Genomic DNA, 19,712 nt, shown 5'->3' with positions numbered 1-19,712 from the left:
CTATATACCCTCCCCCAAAAGATTTCGGTTGTGATCCTTCCGGCTATGACATCTTCATGTCTTGTTTCGTGATACCATGTTTTGAAAATGACCAAATCTTCATCTGCCTGAAACATTGCCATGCTTGTAAGTTGAGATGTAGAATGAATTCACAAGAGTAGACGATGGAAAATCTATTTGTAGAATACATGACGCTATATATGTGTTGTATGGTGCATAAATAAGAAGAGTTTACCCTCCTTATATAGATGAGAATCCCAACGTCTCTTTTTTTTTGAAAATAAGGCCGTTGATGCGTACTTTTACAAGAGCATACTACACTTATGTATAATGATTACAGATAATCAGTAGATAAGGATTGAACACTACCTATCGATTATAACTAATCGGAAGCTAAATAGCGTTATGTATTACCGATTATTTGCAGTTTTGTCAAAAGAGTTCTCAGTTTCATTCAACACCTATAATCGGAGGATTATCAATATGTATTATTCACCGATTGTGTGTGGTTTTCGAGGCACGACTAGTTTATTTTGAACAAAATAGTCGTTGGAGTATAATCGGTAGTTAGGTAAAGAATTGAAACTTCCGATTTTCATAAATAATTTGAAAATCATAATGTTATCACCTACAAATCATAATAATTTTACAATCATAACTATTGATTGAACTTCCACAATTCTATTACAAGGTCTTGTGATTAGCGTCATGGACGTGTTGAACGAGTCCTAAACGGAATAAATCTTTTCATCGTCCTAAGGATTCTGAAATGAGCTTCATAACGAAAGCTTGATCTTTTCCATCTCCGCCATTCCCCGAGAGATCGTGTTATAAGCTCATCATTGGTTTCACCCCTCAATCGATATTGATTCACAAAATAAGTTAAAACATTAGTACATGAGATTTATCAGTGCTTTTGTGTGGCGATTTCTTTTGTGCAGTTTTTCGGTTTGTGTGTGGCAATTTCTTTTGTGCAGTTTTTCTCTCGATTTGCAAAAACTTTTTGGTATCAAAAACGTTAGTACATGAGATTTATCAGTGCTTCTGTACGGACCAAAAAAAAAGAACAGGTAAAAACCGCCCGTCACCAAAAAAAACACACAAAAAAAAAGACCACACAAAAAAACCGCCGGACACAATACATGACCCTGAACATCTCCCAAGGGACAGGATCCCCTGGAACCCACAAATTAAAAAAAAAAACTGTGAGAGGGGGTGGTTTGAGAGTGGCTGGTTTTTTTTTGTGTAGTTTTTCTCTCGGTCTGCAAAAACTTTTTGGAGATTTATAGTACCAACTCGTTAATTTCTGTACACAGTACCATGCTTCCCTCATTATTTTGTCCATAGCATCGGCTTAATTGTGCACAGCTTTACAACTTATATAAACAGATAAACCAGCAGCGGACTACATCCGTAATACAATTTATTATACAAGCCAATGCAAAAACAAATCCAAAAGTCTCTTCGGTCAATGGTTTGAGCTGCATTCAGTTTGGGGACTATGCAGACAAGAAAATGCCCAGTCTCATAACTAAATGGTTTGAGCTGCATTTAGTTTGGGGAATATGTAGACAAGAAAATGCCCAGTCTCATATCGAATACAACACAAAATTGATGAAATTTAGATGATAAAGAGTCCTAAATAAAGCCTCAGACCGTCCTAGTTCATGATTTTCTAACAAACTGCAAATTAAAATTTGCATTTCTGTCAACCATATTAAAACTATCATCACTGGCTCTTCAATTAGAACTTAATCATCAACCAAAGAATAAATGATTTCAAAATGGGTTGATAGATACATGAAAATTAATGTCAGAAGATAGAAATATCAGCACTGCTTTACTCAGACAGGGATAACTGTAAATTTCATTTTTTCACCATTCACAATACTGTAAGAAACACTAAACATACATACATACACCCAGATAGAGACTAAAAGAGATTCTATAGAGAGGCATCAGCTCTTCCTATTCAGTTAATATAACAAAAAAACCAACATATGAGCATTCACTCTGGAAGGCAATTTGGAGAATAAACGAATAAACATCTGTTTAATACCATGGACATCAATGAATTCCCTAACCTGATGGAACTGAACAACACGAACCAAGGTAATTAAATCTTGCAGCACTAGTAGACAATTGGAACTTGCATATTTCAAACAAGAATTAAACCATTGTAGAACAAATTCATAATTTCGCATCATTGCATGGTACCAATTTGAACACTAATTCCTAAAAACACTTGAAGGACTAATTTTAATTTTTAAGACAATAAATCAAAATATATATAACGAGAATAGATTACTGAATTTCACTTCCTTGGATAATAGATGCAAAGTTTGAGAAGCAAGAACTGTCAACACTGAACAAATCTAAAGAATCCAGAAGTAAAATACCAGTGCTCTGAATCACTGAAATACTACCATCCATAGTCAGGTTAGTTCCTAACTGTAGGTACATTTCCAGGCCCGCAAAATCAGAGCAAATGCATCAGAGCAAGCAGACATTAGTACCAACTCTTTGATCTCTGTACACAGTACCATGCTTCCCTCATTATTTTTCCGGAGCATCGGCTTAATTGTGCACAGCCTTTAAACTTGTATAAACAGATATATCAGCAGACATACAGCCAACATACAACTTATACAGGCCATGCAAAAACAAATTCAATTTCAAATCCTTCATTTAATCACTCTTTCCAAAGGCTTATATAAAGTAAATGCGTTTAACTTGGGGACTATGTACTGTAGACAAGAAAATGCAGAACCAAATCTAGACTAGAATCCTTAACTATTTCAAAGGCCTATAATTATTTTCAATTCCATAAAGTAAAGAAAACAAATATAGGTACGTTTCCAGGCCCGCAAAATCAAAGCCAGTAGCATCAGAGCAGGCAGACATTAGTACCAAATAGTTGATTTCTGTACACAGTACCATGCTTCCCTCATTATTTTTCCGGAGCATCGGCTTAATTGTGCACAGCTGTACAACATATATAAACGTACATCCGCTATACAATTTATACAAGCAAGTGCTAGAACAAATGCAAAACTCTTCAGTCAATCAATCAAATCCCATATTTTACTGTTAGGACTACGCTGATCAAAGGAATAGAACACAAAATTGAAAAATTTAGATGATAAAGAGTCCAAATTAAAGCCTCAGACCGTCCTAGTTCATGATTTTCTAACAAACTGCAAATTAAAATTTGCATTTCTGTCAACCATATTAAAACTATCATCACTGGCTCTTCAATTAGAACTTAATCATCATCAATCAAAGAATAAATGGTTTCAAAATACAGGAAAATTAGTGTCAGAAGATAGAAATATCAGCACTGCTTTACTCAGACAGGGATAACTGTAAATTTCATATTATCATCATTCACAATACTGTAACAAACCCTAAACATACATTCTACAGAGAGGCATCAGCTCTTCCTATTCAATTAATATCACAAAAACCCAACATATGAGCATTCACGCTGCAAAGAGATCATCATTTGCCCTAAACTGCAGGGGAGAAAAACAAAAAAGAATCCTCCGTAAAAGAGATTATTTAAGGAAAATTGAATTAAAACAAAACATAAAAAGGTTAACTAGCCTAGGGTATGAACAAATCCATTGTAAATAACACTTATCTGTGTGAATCTGAGTGGGATCGAAGAGCTACGGCTTCGTCATGTTCATCACTTCATTGCGCATTCTGATTTTATAAGGTGTTTTCTAGGGTTTGGCCACGATTAGGGTTTGAGTCAATGGTTACGATTCGATCCGGAGAATATGGGTATACTTCTTCTAATAAAAGGCTTGAGATTTATTTTTATTTTTATTTTGGACCATGACATTTTGGACGGCACCCTTTTCTACTCAGGGCCTTAGCCCATCTATTGTGATCCTAGTAGTAACAACAAATGACTAGTTATTTAAATTAATCTAAATTTAACTCGAAATTAAAATAACCTAGCATTTTTAGGGGTTACTCAAAAGGAATTAGGGGCCAACAATAAAACAAAATAGGGTCATCCAAATATAAATTGAGTCACCCCTTATCTCACAGATTTCCTAATGGCAAAATTGCTCTTATATAATCGGGAGATAAGTGCACAATCGGACGTTTCACCTCCTTTCATAAAGATGAAATTTTAGAAATAAGTTTGAGTAGCATTCGGAAGATAAGGAGACAATCGGAAGTTTGAGTATCATTCGTAAATAAGAAATTTTTAGGAAGAAGTCTGAGTAGCATTCGGGAGATAAACCTACAATCAGAGGACTTGAGATAATCGGAAGTTTTAGCGGTTAACCAGACTTCTGAATATAGAGTGGCTCAAAAATTAGATTTTGGAAAAAAGTGAAAAAATTTTAAAATTTGGACTTGACATAATCGGAAATAATAGTAGTTAACCAGACCTCCGAATATAGAGTGGCTCATAAATCAGATTTTGGAAAAAAAAACTCAAATTTTCGAGTTCTGTACTAGTCATAATCGAAAGACCATGTAATTCATTTGACTTTTTAATATGTGTTGGCTCCCAAATAAGAACCACCATGAGCCTTGGCATATAGGGCTTTGGATCCACCATGAGCCTCGACATATAGAGCCTTGGCACTACTATATTCGGAGGTTTATATTGTTACTCGAACCTACGAATATAGAGTGTCCCAAAAATCAGATTTTGGAAAAAAAACTCAAAATTTCGAGTTTTTTACTAGTCATAATCGGAAGACCAAGTAATTCATTTGACTTCCGAATATGTGTTGGATCCCAAATGAAAACCACCATGAGCCTTGCCATATAGGGATTTGGAACCACCATGAGACTCAGCATATAGAGCCTTGGCACTACTATAACGGAGGTTTATATTATTAATCGAACCTCTGAATATAGAGTGTCCCAAAAATCAGATTTTGGAAAAAAAAACTCAAATGTTCAAGTTTTCTACTAGTCATAATCGGTAGTAAATTGTGTTACGTCAACTTCCGAATATATTCGATTTTCGAATTTGTGGTACTAGAATAATCGGTAGTAAACTATGCTCATTATCTATCGATTGTGTTTAATTTTAGTACATAAAATTTAAAACAGTAGCAGGAACATAATCGGTAGACAATAATCTAATTTACCTACCGATTATGGTTGATGTTCTTCATTTCCAAAGAACATCAACCATTATCGGTAGGTAAAATAGATTATTATCTACTGATTATGTTTCTGCTACTGTAAAAACTAGAAAAAATTCTGATCAAATTTTTGATTCAAGCAATAAAATCCTATCTTTGGATCACAACTATACTACCAACTATCCGTTTTGTTTATTTAACTCATATTTTTTTTATGTTCTGAGTTTCAACTTTAAGGTCAATGAATTTTGGGTTTTAATTTTAAACAATCAATCACAAAATTAGTTTGATCGATGATCTTTGGTTTCAATCAAAATTAAAACGATGAAAAAAAATCTTAATGGGTAAAAAAGAGAAGAAGAAGACGAATGATATGATTATGAAAATAAAGGACATAGGTTTAGATTTAGTATAAAGGTGAAGGACAATATAGACAATTCTTTGTTTTTAAGACACCCCTTAACCCTCTTCAATGGTTGGAAATAAAAGAATGGCCCCTAATTCCTTTTGAGTGGCCCCTAAAAATGCTAGGATTGATAACCTGATTAAAATTTGAAGTTATAAATAGAAGAATGCAAATTGTTTCTTCTTACTGATTTTCATTTTAAACTCTTTTATCTTCTTTACCTTTTTATAATCATCTTAATCAGGAATTCAGAAATTTGTATATTAGAATGTATTTTCCATCTAACCCATATATTCTTTATACATTCGTGATTAATAAATTGAGTAGTAATCATAAAAATTGAAGTCGCAAAGATAAGTTCGATTAGGAAATTTGTAAAAGATAAACCTCGTCTAACTAACGGGACTTGATGGAAATGAAAAATAGTTCGGTCATTTCGGAAGAAAAAAACTCCTAGTCGAACTTTATGTAAGCATATATTTGACTATTTCAAAGGAAAAACAAATACTACTCAAACTATCTAGTTTCCTAGTAGAACCTTATGTGAATGTAGATTTCGATTTCATCTTAGGTTCGGCTAGGATCATGGTGGACTCGACATTGCCTGACATAACTCTGTTAAACACAAAATAGAAATTCGGCTTGTTGTTATTGAGTTCTCCAATATGAACCTAGTCCACACACCATTAAAGCGGATGTCCGACCACCTGTACTTCTATTTTTCTAGTCGAACCTAGTCCAAAACTCCATTAAAAAAATGTTCGACTATATGTACTTCTGTTTTCCTAGCCGAACCTATAATTAACTTGTCGATCTAACTATTAAAACTTTCATTTTCACAAATCACTCATTATCGGATTCATGTGAAGATTGACGATTCGTATGAATAAATTGGCTTTCAAATCACTTATTTGAATGCAAGAATCTCAAAACCTAGTTTTTTAAATATATATATATATACACATATATAATTATTCTTATATATCCCCATATTCTTTTGAATGATATTTAATCGTAATTCTGTTATACTAATACTAACTAAAATATATAATCTGATCCGCAAACATAATCTATTATCTTAACTAACTTAACTTCTAGCAATAAATTAAAATGGGTATTTTAGCCATTAACTATATTATCTGGATAAATTGAAGGACAACTGTCGAAGGCACTGCCAGCAAAACTGATTGAAATTGAAGGTCAGGTCTTTTACAAGTCCTTGTCATGTTGAGTTAGATGCAATAGGCAAATTCGGGATGCAAAAGACTATGGCAAAGATCGTGGAGATCAATTGAAGAAGAATCATTCCGTACGTACACTTAGGCGCAAATGGAATTCAATAAGTTTTCAATTGGGTATTGATGCATGATTTGAGAAGCAGTGGAAGCGTAGTGAACGACGCCAAAATATGGATCAAATATAAGAGATCAATAACATGGCATCAAAGCTAAGTGATGTTGATGCTAATGCATAGAAGTTGGCGAAGGTCGTTTTTGCGGAATCCAGCAAAAATTGCTGAAATTTCAGAGAGGTTCTGAGAATTCATGCAATGAAGGTTAAGATAAGTATAATGTTCATACTTGGTTGCGTTTAATGAGGACGTTGAACGAATTAGGTGGGGGAGGTCTGATGAGTGCTAAAAAGTGCATATTTCTATATATTTTTCTTGGCATTTAACTCATCTTTTGTGCATTAATTCTACATTTTATCCCATATTCTGTATTTTCATTGTTTTCAAGAATAAATATTTTTATTAATTAATTTTGCATTTTTAGGTACTAAATAAAGCCTGGTTAACTCACGGAGCAAAAAGAGCAAAGAAACGGCAAAGACTCCCGCAGAAAGGCAGCGAATAATGATGTTTGCAAGAGCCGGATCAATTAGAAGTGGGCTTGAAGAGGAAGAATTGTTCTTAAAGAAGATATGGGCTTGGCATACCCAAGGCCCAAAACCCTTACCCAAATCCATTTCCATTATCCATACCCATTTCCATGAGAGCCGTCAGATTGGATCCATCTCATCATCCAACGGCCACTTCATCATTGTGCATCAAAATCCAAAGATCCTGTCAAACACCATAGTACCTAGCTCCATCTGTAGCCGTCGGTTTCGTTGTATCAAATCATCCAACGGTCGCTACATACCTCTTCATCTTAGCCGTTCGAGTCAGTCTATATGGGATCATCCAACGGATTCTCGTCGCCGTACATCAACTCTTGATGTCTCTGCCTCACACCCTAGCATCAGAAACCTATACCCTCAACCAAACGAACCCGAATCCCACTTCCATCGACTTATCCCCCATCTCCTCATTTCTCTGCAACTGCTCCACCCCCATACCCTGCCATCGCCACCACCTCCACTGTCTCCTCTGGTGCAACCACTTCCCCTGCCACAACCATCCTATCTCACCATACCCCAAACCATCATTACCACCTAGCCCCCTATCCTCCTAGCCGAGTTTTTCCATCAATCTCACACTCTTCCTCTCTGAACCCTAGAGTGTGCAGTTGATGACACAAATCAAGCTAGAAACGTAGCAGGAGCAGGAGGAAGAGAAGATAAAGCATGGGTCGAGCTGAATTCGCAAATGGGTGAGAGAAATTGAAAATCCCCAAATTTTAGGGTTTAGAAATTAGGGATTTGATGTAAGCTATAAATAGAAACTGATGTAGAATGTTTAAAATGTTCTTGGGTCATCCGAGATACCCCCTAAATGGGTTAATTTCATGTTTAATTTCAATTTCAATTCCATAATACTATCAGTACATGTTCTTCACTGTTAAATTTTGTTCTTATGTTCTAAACTTTGTTCTGATGTTATGTTCATGTTCTTGTGTACGTTAATGTTCATGTAATTCCCCTGTTTGACTCACATGTTCCTGTTTTGAGTCTTAATGCTTGACAAACATGAAAACTCCTAACTTCAGCATGTTCTAATTCACCACTAGGGTGAGAAGACCATTGAACCATGTTGGTTATCCATTTGGGTTAGACCCTGTTGAGCTCAAAACACTTAGGTTAGTGACATTCCAAGGGTTCACTGGCTTGTGATTAGTGGTGCTTTAAACAGACCATTAATGTTAGGAGTTAGTAATAATCTAAGGGATGAACAAACCATATTATTTAGAAACCTAGGAACCTAAATGACCTGTGATTGTTTATGCTTTAATCAGATAGGCAATGCTAGGGGTTAATCTAAGGATTTTAGGTAGTTAACTAGCCAAATGACAAGGATTTATCCCAGGCTAACTAGCTAGGTGAAAGAGAATTCTCATCCATCTCCATACACTTCCATTCCCACTGTTTTCATTTTCTTCACTACTTTTTCCACTTTGTTTCTTTGTCACTGCCACTGAATTTTCTTATTCACTGTCACTTGTTTCATCACTTCAATTCACACCCAAGTCTCTGTGGTTCGACCCTGCCTTGCACACTCACTACAACAGACCCTGTGCACTTGCAGGTATCATTTCTGTGACTCTTTTAGAGAGCCACCAAGGTCTATGACAGGCATGGCTAGTGAAGCGCCATAGTGGCCCATCACAACATAGCCGTCCTAGTCAGTGTTCATCCATGATGGATCTACACTACATAAACCATGAAGTTCTAAGATAATGGGACCCATCATGGCCAGTAAAGCGCCAAGATGGCACTACACTAAAGAGTCGATGAAAAAGTGATGAAGCTTATTGGCTGACAAAATGAAGCTTCATTGAGGGAGGAAACACAAGGCCATATTGATAAATGCAACATGTGGCATTGAGGCATATCCATGGAATTTAGTTGGCCCAAACTCAAAGATGATGTGAGAGTGTTGACTAGGTCAAGAGTTGGCTTATTCATTATGTTAGAGCATTGCCCGGCCGAACTCGTAAGTGTTGCTATCTCAAGCTTGTTTGTCAATGTTAGTGATTAAAACTATAAGTCTTGATTTTTAGTCTACTTATAGATGTCTCAGAGTAGGATAGATTGTGTAGTTGAGGATTAGACTTCACGGCGTTCATCATTTGAAGACGAAGAACCACTGGGGGAGAGCTTGTAGAACTTCATCAACAAAAGATATGTGGAGACTGAAACTCATCTATCACTCGGAAAGTCTATTTCTACTCTATATCCTATATTGAGATATAACTTGTAGTGCTATATAGTTTTCTACTATGCACATATGATATTTCGAGCTGAGTTTAACTCGCTTACATGTTTCTCAAAATATGTGTTGGTAAGATTTCGCTTCAACCAAGTTCATCTTATATTCTTGACGAAAGTAAAAAGATGATCATGTGAAAATTGTCGAGTAACATCTTACATGGTTTGTGTGATACAATCATTTGGTGTAGACTTGGAATGTTTCGTAATGATTATTTCAATAACTTGAAAATTTCTTTGATGCCAATAGTGTGTGAAAACGGCTATTGTCATCATCTAAGAAAGTTTCAATGATTGAAATAAGAGTTTAGAACACTTAACCAATATTGGATCGTGACATGTTGTGCATTCTTGCATATATGTAATTCATGTTCGGGAACCATAGTATGCATACCCGTATGCGTACCTGTTGGTTTGAGAAATCCGGGAACTTAAGTATGCATACCCGTATGCGTACTGGCGTGAGGTTCATGTCCGAGATTTTCTGCTGGGATTGGAAGTATGCGTACCCGTTCGCATACTGGAGAAACCCAAACACAGTCCGGTAATTTCAAGTATGTGTACCCGTTTGCATACTTGAAGGTTAAAGTTCTAAAATCGGTTGTGTACATGAACTAATACATTTATATAATAAAGAATGCAATCTTTGCAAATTAACCGTGGCTATAATGTTCATGAATTGATTCGATTGAATCAAATCGATTTTGCTTCAATTGTGTTCTTGTATACTTCTTTGAGAATATTGAAATTGAACAACTCTTTAGCTAGTTTCATTTGAGTCATTTGAACTAGTTATGGTTAATATGAACAAGGTTGATATGAGGGTGTTCATATGGCTAACTTCGGTTAACCATTGTTAAGACAACTTGGTGTACACGTTTAGGTACAGTTACTCAAACCTAAATGAAGGTACATTTAATTTTTGTATGACAAGCTAAGTTCGATCTAACGGTTGAAAGATATTAGCTTGGGTTTAATCAGGTTTTAATCTAACGGTGAATATTGAATGCTTTGTTACCAAGGTAACTTAGATTGCAAACCCTGATTTTAAAACTATATAAAGGAGAACTCCAGCAACTGGAAACCTAATCCCCACACCTCCTATGTGATACTAGTTGCATTATCTAGAGTCGATTCTCCTTTAACCTTAGGTTTTTCAAGAAAACCCGTAGGTTAACGACTTGAAGTCTTCATTGGGATTGTGAAGCCAGACCCAAGTCACCCAACTATTTTCGCTGTAGTTGCGTGTTCTGATCTTGCCATGTTCTATCGTGATTGAGTACTATCTTCTCTAACATTTGCTCGAGAGTGATCTCCGATAGGTAAGATAAAAATTAGTCACAAAGATCTTCGTCTCATTGTTTGTGATTCCACAATATCGTGTTTCTCTTCCATACGATTAAGATTATTGTGAGGTGATTGATAATACTAGGCTGTTGTTCGGGAATATAAGTCTGGTTTATCAATTGGTTCATGTGCACCTTGATTTATCAAAAGACGGAACAAAACTCATAGGTATTTCTATGGGAGATATATTTAATCATTCCAATAGACTTTTCTGTGTGAAACATATTTGTTTATCAAGTTTTCGACTTTGGGTCATAGTAACTCTTAGTTGTGGGTGAGATCAGCTAAGGGAATCAAGTGCGTAGTATCCTGCTGGGATCAGAGACGTAAGGAGCGCAACTGTACCTTGATCAGTGTGATATTTATTAGCGCTCAACTGCAGTCCAGTCCGAAGTTCATTGGTAGTATGCTAGTGTCCGTAGCGGCTTAATACAGTATGGTGTTCAAAGATGGACTAGGTCCCGAGGTTTTTCTGCATTTGCGGTTTCCTCGTTAACAAAACTTCTGGTGTCTATGTTATTTATTTTCCACATTATATTTTGTTATATAATAGAAATATCACAGGTTATGCATTAAGATCAATCAATTAGATAATCCAACCTTTGGTTGTTGATATAAATTGATTGACACTCGAACATTGGTCTTTGGTACCGTTCAAGTTATTTCTCCTTATTCAATTGGGCTCGCAAATTCTTATTTGTTTTATTGCGGATTGAATAGAGAAATAGAGATATCGCTCTTTGGTATACTTTCCTATAGATTGAGTCTGATTGTCTAGTTGATTCTCTTGAAAGTATATTGGAGTAAGTCCTCACAGATTGCCAAACGAATTGTTGAGTGTGGTTGTTAGACCCACGCTTTTTCAATTGGTATCAGAGCAGGCAACCTTATAAGACTGTGTTTGTAGCGATCTGAATATGAACAAAAGTGTTATCTCCATAAACGTACCACCAGTCTTCGATGACTCAAATTACTTATGGTAGAAAATTGCTATGCGTGTCTTTCTTCAAGAGCGTGATTTTCCAATCATGGGTTTATGTGGTTAATGGCTATGATCCTCCGAAAGTTACAGAAGGCGAGGTAATAGTTCCAAAGGATATTGGTAAATATGATGCTGCCTAGATTCTTGCTGCGAACCAAAATTCCGACGGATTGAATGCTATCATCCATGCCATTACCCCAGAGCTCCAACATCATGTGTGAGAAAGCGGGGGTCTAACAACACCACCCAATATTTCGCTTAGCAATCTGTATGGACCAATTCCGAAATACTTTCTAGAGAATCAACTAGACAGTCAGACTCAATCTAGGTAAAAGTATCTCAAGGAGTTAATATCTCTCTCTTGTTTTGATTTACTCGAGCTAATAGAAATCAACGAGTCTTTAATCAAACACAAGGAATAACTTGGATGGTACCAAAGACCAATATCCAAGGATCAATCAATGGAAATCAACAACCAAAGGGTGGATTACTCTAATTGATGATCTAACGCACAACCTGTATTATTTCAATTATAAAGATAAAACAATATAATGCGGAAATTGAAATAACACAAGACACCAGAAATTTTGTTAACGAGGAAACCGCAAATGCAGAAAAACCCCGGGACCTAGTCCAGATTGAACACACACTGTATTAAGCCGCTATAGACACTAGCCTACTCCAAGCTAACTTCGGACTTGACTATAGTTGAACCCCAATCAGTCTCCCATTGATCCAAGGTACAATTGTACTCCCTACGCCTCTGATCCCAGCAGGATACTGCGCACTTGATTCCCTTAGATGATCTCACCCACAAATAAGAGTTGCTATGACCCAAAGTCGAAGACTTAACAATAAACAAATCTGTATCACACAGACAAGTCTATCAAAGGATCAATCTATCTACCACAGATAAACCCTAAAAGTTTTGTTCCGTATTTTGATAATAATCAAGGTGAACAGGAACCAATTGATAATCCGGTCTTATACTCCCGAAGAACAGCCTAGAGTTATCAATCACCTCACAACAATCTTAATCGTATGGTAGCGAAACAAGATGTTGCGGAATCACAAACAATGAGACAAAGATGTTTGTGATTAATTTTTATATCTTTCCTATCGGAGATATCAATATCAAGCCAATCATACAACTGTACTCGTATGATATAAGATGCAACATCAGATCACACAACTACGATAAAAGTAGTATCGGTCTGGCTTCACAATCCCAATGAAGTCTTTAAGTCGTTAACCCGGTTTTAGAAAAAGAAAACCAAAGGTTAAAAGAGAAACGATTCTAGCACGCAAACTAGTATCACACGTAAATTGTGGGGATTAGTTTTGCACAGAGTCCAGAGTTCCCCTTATATAGTCTTTCAAATCAGGGTTTGCAGTCCAAGTTACCTTGGTAACAAAGCAACCAATACTCGCCATTAGATGAAAACCTGATTTAGATTCAAGTTAATATTTCTCAACCGTTAGATCGAAAACTTAGCTTGTTACACACAATTGAAATGCACGCTTCTACGTTTGTTAATCGTACCCAAACATATGCACTTATTGGTTTAACAATAGTCAACCAAAAGGTTAGCCATATGAGCAATTCATATCAGACGCATTTATGTGTCTATTTTTTTCTCAATTTTCTGTATTATTGACTCGATTAAGTACTTATTGTGTTATTTTGTGTTCTTGTAGGAAATTTTAGAGAAATAAGCCCTTGCGGCGAAATGGGATCAAAAAGCAGTGTTTTACACCCCGGAGAAATGTACCGTAGGCACCCCAGAAATGCACCGGAAGCGTCCCAGAAATGTCCCGGAGGAACCCAGAAAAATTACTATTTCCACCCCAATTGATATTCGCACCCCAGCACTCTGGATAAGGGGCACCTTCTTCAACAATTTGAATTTGTGTTTTTGGCGGGAAATGAAGTTTTCAACTGGCAGAATTTTGGTTGTCAAAATGAATGGGTTTGAGTGCGATTCAATCGCTGAAAATTGGCAGAAAGATGTGATTTGGCATAAGGAACAAAGTTTGGGTGGTGGTTTCGATCAAATTTGGCTGGAATACGTGTTTTGATTCTCGAGTTCAAAACAGGGCAAGCATGCACTGGAGGATGATAATCACGTGTCATGGAGAGTTATGGACGTGTTCTGATGATGTGGAATGGCTCGAGCATCACTTTGGGTCGTGAAGAATCGATTTGGAGTGTGGAGGGAGGAAGTTTACGCAAGAAATTCCAAGTTTGGTAAGAAAATATTCAGAAAATATTGTTATTCACTGCCCGCATAATGAAGAATTATATTGGAGTTATTGGCGAGATTTGGAGCTGTTGTTGGGTATAATTAGGCTCTTTGGGTCTACTAGAGAGGGGGTCGAGAGTTTTGGGAGCTAGGGAGAGCTAGAGAAGCAGAAATCAAGAGTTTTCAGAACTCTGCTGCTGCTGATGATGAAGAACATGAAGAACACGAAGAACGGACCTGCCAGAGCAGTCATTCTTCAACTATAATAGCGACAGCGGAACGTGGGTCGTAGTTTTCCAACGACTACAACACTTAAGAGATATCGTTCTTTGTAACGGGTTATGCAACGATTATAAACGTTGCAAACACCTGATTTTCACCATTTTCTCTCCGTTTCATCATTGTGAACCATTTTTGAGCCATAATAAATTATTTTGAGAGCAATTTTACTATGATGAGTTAATTCCCTCGTAACCAAGGCAATGGAGGAAGCTATTCACGCAACATAAAAGGGTAACTATTTCATTTAATTATATAATTTACCTAATCGCTGCTTTTGCAGAGTTTTAAATTGTTTGAATGATTGTCTTAATTATTTGTTATTCAGTTTGATAGGTTATGCTTGGTTTAATCTCTTGATAATCTATGCTTAAGGTTTACAAATAATGTTTGAGAATCTGTATGATTGATAGTGAATTAAAGATAAAAGAGGACTTAAGAATTGAATAGAGTTTTGAAATATTTATCATTCAATTTTGCATAATAGTGGAATCTAGTGTCTTGGTTACCTCTCGCACCCATTGTTAATAATTTTGTATATAATTTTATTAAACCTTTAAATTTAATCTTCACAAGTCCGAGAGTTTGAACCTCATTACTACAACCCACGAAAAATCATTAATCAACCATGTTCTTCTTCACCATAACTAGTTCAATTGACTTCAAAATGAACTAGTTAGAGAGTTGTTCAATTGCAAGGAAATTTTATGTAACTACACAAGACACAATTGAAGCAAAGATTATTTGATTCACTTGACTCGGTTCATGAACTTTTATAGCCACGGTTTGCAAACTGCATTCCTTAGTCTTTTTAAGTTTAAGTTCAGAAATCATCTTTAGATATATAACCTTTTCAAGTTCGCAGACTAGGTTCGCGGACTCAAGTTACCGGGAAGAGTTTACAAACTCCAGCAGAAATTCTCGGGAATGAGAACTTCGCCGGTTCGCGGATTGGGTTCACGGACTTAGTTTCATGCAACAGTTTGTCAACTCCAGCAGAAATTCTCGTGTTTGAGAACTTCGGTAGTTCGCGGGCTGAGTTCGCGGACTTGGCTCATGCCATTCTTTCGGTTCTCTTGATCAACAAAGTTCGCAAACTTTGGTTCAAGGAATATGACTTGTACATAAATGTGTTTCCACAACAATGCTCATGTCCATCATTGGTTATGCAATCTAAACTCTCATTTCAATCATTCAAACATTCTTAGAGGACGTTTTATAGTTGTTACACCATTTCTCGCCAAAGAAATTTTCAAAGTGATTAAACATAACATGACTTTCGTCACTAGGTAAAGATAAACTCGGTTGAAGCGAAAATCTTACCAATACATATTTCGAGATATAGATAGGCGAGGTATACTCGGCTCGAAATACCAAATGTGTGTAATCAAAGTCTATATATAGCATACGACCTTTTGTCTCAAGAAGTAGGAGATAGAGTAGATAGACTTTTGAGTGATAGATAAGTTCAAGTCTTCACATACCTTTTTGTCGAGAATTTCCACCGGTTCCTTGAGTAGTTCTTCTTATTATATGATGAATATCCATGAAGTCCTTGAGCTCAACTACACTTTCTATCATAGTCCGAGACTTAGCTATAGTAGACTAGAAATAAGGACTTATAGTTTTGATCACCAACATTGACAAACATGCTTGAGATAGCAAAGCATGAGAGTTCGACCGAGCAATGCTCTAACAATGTGACTACTTGCACAAAGTCTAAAGATGCTTGGGATATCTTAGAAACCATATTTGAAGGGAATACCTGTGAAAAGGAAGCTAGGCTTCAAAACCTAAATTCTGATTGGGAAAACCTTCGTATGGAAGATGAAGACTCATTTGATGAGTTTAATCACCAAGTGTCTGGAATTTTTAATGCATCTTTTGTGTTGGGTAAGACTATTCCTGAAAAGGACATTGTGATGAAAATTCTCAGATCGATGCCATATAGATACGATTTTAAGAAGCATGCCATCGTTGAAGGAAATAACCTTGCAACTCTTTCCATAAATACTCTGGTTGGGAAGTTAAAGATCTTTGATCATGAGCATACATCCAAATCCGGAAAGGATGTTGCTTTTAAAGCACAAAGGAAAACTAAACTACTTGGCAAAAGTAAAAGTGTTTACGTCTCTGAAGATGATCTTTCTGAGGCTGATTCATCAGATGGAGATCTTGACAAGTCAGTCTTTTTGATCAGAAGACAGTTTAGAGATCTTCTTTTGAGGAGAAGTAAACGATTCCCCGGAGATACACCTAAGTCATCAGTTAAACCTCATAATCGTGTTCCTCCTAAAAACAGGGATGTTGAAGAAACTGATGACGGGGATATACCACAGTTCTTTAAGTGTAAAGGTTTTGGTCATTTTGCAAATGAGTGTCCGAACCGCAGAAAATACACTGGGAACAAAGGTCTTGCTGCAACTCTTGATGAAATGTCTAATCACTATGATTCCAATAAGGACGAAAGGTCAAGTGTTGCACTTCTTTGTGAAAATATTAATTTTGATAATTGTAGCAATAAATACATCAATATTGATATTATTTTAGAAGAAACCTCAATCGGTCTGGAAGAAAATGTTGACCTTTCTGTTGGAAACTCTCTGTCTGATTTTTCAGGTTCCACTATGTGTCTAGCAGATTACACGTCCTTGGCTTCTGAATCATCCTCCGTGTTGACATGGTTTTATTTTTATCTCAAAGGTCATGAACTTTCAAAGTGTTTCAAGTACGAACACAAAATGAGATACGTCAACAAACTTCAATGAAGAGCGAATCGATTAGAAAACAAGCTCAAACTTGTTCAAAATCATCATAGGTATGTAAAATATTCTCTTCTTCTTCGAAGTTAGTTTCCAAAGAAAAGACAAGACCATTAGAGAAAAAATTATGGTCAAAACGTTCTGAAAAACAGGGTTCTATGAATTCCTTCCAAAAGGGTTATGGTTGACAGATTATTGTTCACCCCAATACAACTTGGTTGTGTTGTTTGGTGCATCTTGTCTCATGTGCCTGATCAAAAGATACAAGATTGTGCACACCTCGGGATTTAGGAAAAGAGAAATGTTTTTAATTTTTCTTGTTTTTATCTCCTTAGCTTTGCTATGTTTTGCAAGTTTGGAATTCTTCCATCCTTTCATATCTAATTGATACTGGAAGGGACTTCCCTGTTTAATCAATAAAAGAGGGTTATTCTCGACAATTATACTCTCTTTAGGGTTGTCAGTTGTGCGTGCGTGAACTTTTGAGTTTAAAGGTTCTGTAACCCTACATTCCTTTTCCTTCTCTGAAACTCTTTTATCTTAAGGCTGCTTGTAGTTGCATCTTTTCTGATGCCTACACCCATGATGATCTTAACCATCAAAACACATCAAACACACATAAAGAAGATAAAAGAACAGGAAAGTAAAGGAGACACGGATCTTTTTACGTGGTTCGGTCTCTTGAGACCTACATCCACGGATTTCACTATGATGTGAGGTGTTTACAAGTTTCTCCATTGGAGAGGCTCTCATGAAGCTCTAAAGAAGGAGTAGGAGACCTATGGAGGTCATCAGGAGAGAGAGGTCTAGCCTTATCTAGAGACCATCCAAAGATCCCCCTAACCTTATTTCCCTTTCTCCTATAAAGGGTAGGTGGTTACATTAAATTACATTTATGCCCACAGGGTTGACTATATAGGATAATACTAAGTAGTTGGGTGTACATAGTGTAGTTGGGTGCATTGTAGTAGGATACTTTGGCTCCTAATCTTGCGCCACGTAGCGAGCTCATCTTTTGCACTCACATTTTTCTCCTTTGGTTGAGGGTTGCTGGAACAATAATCCTTAAGCAAATCATCATCCGGTGCGACTTTGAAGGCGAGAGGAGTGGCTGAGCGAGATTTCCGAACATGCTTGGTTCTGATCTGGCTTCACTTCTGTGGTTGGAGTAGTCCGAGTTTGGATACTGCGATACTAGTGTTTCACGATTCGTGATCTGTGCTACACGATGTAGATGTGTGTGTTGCAACTCTGAGTAACAGTGCGAGGTCACTCTGACTTCTTGGTCATTGATTTTGTGTTGGAGTTGGTTCGCCATTTCAGTTGGTGGTGTGATGTTCCGAGATTCATGGATTTTTTTTTGTTGCTGAAGGAACTTCGCAGAAGAACATACCAGCTTTTAAAGTATTAATACTTGCCCCCGTTCTTGTGTGAAGTTCTGAGGAATTCCTTGTGTTCGTGATCGTTGTGCTTGCTCCTTGACATTTTGTGCTCTAGCTGGCTTGGTTGGCATCAGTTACTGACGACTTGTCGTGGTGGTGTCTACCGGAACCATCATGGGTACCTGCTGCTCCTGGGTGAGTCACAATTGTTAGCTTTATTCACAATTGGATGATTGCCTTTGCTTTTGTAGCTTGATCCTTGCTCCGAGCGATGAGGATTCATCCGTATAGGTATGACAGTTCAACATATATGCTCTGGTGTAAAAAGTCTTGTATGATCAATTCATCATTGTGGGGTCTGCCAAGTGACTTCGGATTGCAGTCCGAGGTCTTGCCCCGAGGTCTTACTGAATGCCCCAAATCGTGCTGCTTCGCGACTGATTAGGTTCCTTCGGATGGTGGTCCGAGGTCTTATTGTTTTCTCCGAGATTTATCAGATGCATGTATCTTTGGGGACTCATCCGAAGCCTTGCCCCAAGGACTTACTGTTTGCCTCAAATCACATGAATGCGAGATCTGGTTTTATGCCTTCGGACAGTAGTCCGAGGTCTTACTTCGTCATCCAATTGGAGGCTTGTGTCTGTGGGGACTCAAAATGTCTTCAGATCGTAATCCGAAGTCCTGCCCCGAGGACTTACTGATTGCCTCAATCTATGATTCGAGGATCTAAACCTTTGTTGAAGGCACTAAGGGTATACACTTCCCCCTTTGGGTTTTGAAAGCTTTGGAGCTTATAACTTTTGAAAGCCAAGGTCAAGGTTTTGCCCCTAACTCCATTTTCTGACGATATTATTTATGATGATACAACTTGTAGCTTGTACCTTAATATAGTTTTACTGTTGCACTTGGGTGCGATTTTATATGAGGGTCACACCATAGTGGTATCCCTTTCGTCCTTGGACAAGTTATGAGCTATAAGTCCGAGAAGTGATCAACTTCTCATTTGGACAGATAACCTCTTACAATACAAGTCGAGAGG

At 37.0% G+C, this 19,712-nt stretch overlaps 6 non-coding genes across 6 annotated transcripts; all 6 read right to left on the bottom strand.

Moving 5' to 3' along the window:
* Positions 1 to 1,647: 1,647 nt before the first annotated feature.
* LOC113354852 lies at positions 1,648 to 1,737 on the bottom strand. The gene has a single exon (XR_003362059.1). It is a non-coding gene; the product is annotated as a small nucleolar RNA snoR20a (small nucleolar RNA).
* A 69-nt stretch (positions 1,738 to 1,806) lies between these two features.
* On the bottom strand, positions 1,807 to 1,890 carry LOC113354791. Its single transcript, XR_003362007.1, has one exon. It is a non-coding gene; the product is annotated as a small nucleolar RNA R38 (small nucleolar RNA).
* Positions 1,891 to 2,449: 559 nt separating this feature from the next.
* LOC113354870 lies at positions 2,450 to 2,559 on the bottom strand. Its single transcript, XR_003362073.1, has one exon. It is a non-coding gene; the product is annotated as a small nucleolar RNA snoR100 (small nucleolar RNA).
* Positions 2,560 to 2,842: 283 nt separating this feature from the next.
* On the bottom strand, positions 2,843 to 2,953 carry LOC113354864. The gene has a single exon (XR_003362067.1). It is a non-coding gene; the product is annotated as a small nucleolar RNA snoR100 (small nucleolar RNA).
* Positions 2,954 to 3,161: 208 nt separating this feature from the next.
* Positions 3,162 to 3,251, bottom strand: LOC113354851. The gene has a single exon (XR_003362058.1). It is a non-coding gene; the product is annotated as a small nucleolar RNA snoR20a (small nucleolar RNA).
* Positions 3,252 to 3,311: 60 nt separating this feature from the next.
* On the bottom strand, positions 3,312 to 3,395 carry LOC113354789. Its single transcript, XR_003362005.1, has one exon. It is a non-coding gene; the product is annotated as a small nucleolar RNA R38 (small nucleolar RNA).
* Between the last annotated feature and the right edge of the window lie 16,317 nt (positions 3,396 to 19,712).

This window comes from Papaver somniferum, chromosome 2 (genome assembly GCF_003573695.1).
Source record: "Papaver somniferum cultivar HN1 chromosome 2, ASM357369v1, whole genome shotgun sequence".
NCBI classification, from domain to species: Eukaryota; Viridiplantae; Streptophyta; class Magnoliopsida; order Ranunculales; family Papaveraceae; genus Papaver; species Papaver somniferum.
The sequence above is the reverse complement of the archived record's forward strand: the minus strand, read 5'-3'. Positions and strand labels throughout refer to the sequence as shown.